The sequence below is a fragment of the Marmota marmota genome, unplaced genomic scaffold (genome assembly GCF_001458135.2).
Source record: "Marmota marmota marmota unplaced genomic scaffold, marMar, whole genome shotgun sequence".
NCBI lineage: Eukaryota > Metazoa > Chordata > Mammalia > Rodentia > Sciuridae > Marmota > Marmota marmota.
Window position 1 is genome coordinate 869,712 of NW_026000255.1, and position 1,765 is coordinate 871,476.

The following is a 1,765-nucleotide window of genomic DNA, read 5'->3' on the forward strand; positions in this document are numbered from 1 at the left end:
TCATTTCATTTGCATCAGAGAAGCCCAAATCAGAGGGTCAGACATCAGATGAGCAGTCCCACTGACTATGGCCTGACCATCAATAATGTGTGAAGTATCCAGGAAACCCTTGACATCAAGCAAATAAGACAGTCTTGAGGAACAAAAGGATTTTATATTCTGGGCCAACAACTGCTCACCAGCAACTGAGGGCAATACAGGGATCTTGTGTACATCCAGATGTGTTTAGGGATCAACACACATTGCATGGTGCCCAGGTTTGCACCTTCTTCTGCCCAGGGATTCAGAGTTGATCCCAGGGACCCAAGGATCTAAATTTCCAAATTCTACACTTTGGAGTTTAAAATGCTAGGACCTTCAAAGGGAACTGAGACTTTTGTATGTTTTTTTTTTTTTTTACTTACTCCTCCAAGCCACTAGACCAGTCTATATTATTGTCCTGGTCACTCTCAGACTTTCTCAGGTTGCAGCTGCTGATCAGGTCCATTTCCAGGTTCTCCAGGAAGGGAGCAAAGCAGGAGGTGGCATGCTCTTCCACTGTTGAGAGCCCAAACCCTTCATGCTACTAATCTCTTTCAACTTCAGGTAGAAGTAGCCACTGTTGACTGACCACTGCACCTGAAAGCAGAATACCAAAAAAGAAGCCTCTATCAGATCTACATATATCTCCTGAGCAATGGCCTCTAGCTTGTTAGTATCCAGGTTAGCTGATGAAATTTCCTCCATTTTAATTTGTAATCTACTGTGGAGAGGGCGCTCATTTTACTCAGGGCACCACTTAGGACTCTGTAGGCTGTGCCTAGGCCTGGGGCCTTTTAAGACCCCATACTGGGGTGGAGGCTGTGGAGATGGTGGCAGTTGAAGCAGTGGTGGCAGAAGCTACCACGTCAGTGACAACTGCTCTAGAACCCCATGTCTTTCCATTTGTTTTGGCATTTCTCCGGTTCTGAGCTTTGGGCAGCTCCTGGGCCTAGAATCCCCACCGAACAGCTGCAGCATCTCAGCCAGCTACCTGGGCCTCCTCTACTTCATTTCATTAAAAAAATATTTGGGGATCCTGTATATCTATTATTATTATTATTTTTGTGGTGCTGGGGATTGAACCCAGGGCCTTGTCCACGTGACACAAGCACTCTACCAACTGAGCTAAATCCCCAGCCCCTCCATTCCATTTTATTTTGCATTTTGAGACAGAGTCTCACTAAGTTGCCCAGTCTGGCCTTGAATTTGTGATTCTCCTGCCTCATTCTCCAGAGTAGCTGGGATTACAAGCATGCACCAGCCACCAGCTTTTCTTCTAGTTTTGATAGACTTCAGTTCCCAGAAGGAGGGAATTCCCGGATGTTGACACACATAGCTACTGTTATGGTTTGAATCTGGAATGTTCCCCCTAAACTCATGTGTTGGAAGCATGATCCCTAATCCAACTCCTCTACCCATACACATATTTCTCATATTTTTAGGGGATTTTGGGATAGTTAGGGCTCAAACTTCATGAGTGAATTAATGGATAATTGATATCCGGATGGACAACTGGGAGATGGGACCGAGTTGAAGGAAGTAGATCACTGGGCACATGCCCTGTAAGAGTTTATCTTCTCTCTGCACCCCTCCCCCACCCCCGCTGTCCTGGCTGCAGTGAGCTGAACCACTTTCAGCTTTTCTTTGCCACATCTTTCTTTTTTTTTCTTTTCTTTTTAGAGAGAGAGAGAATTTTATATATATATATATATATATATATATATATATATTTTTTTTTTTTTTT

At 44.1% G+C, this 1,765-nt stretch overlaps 1 pseudogene; it reads right to left on the minus strand.

Annotated features, from left to right (window-relative positions):
* Nucleotides 1-374: 374 nt before the first annotated feature.
* LOC107159977 lies at nt 375-726 on the minus strand (annotated as a pseudogene).
* Nucleotides 727-1,765: the final 1,039 nt, after the last annotated feature.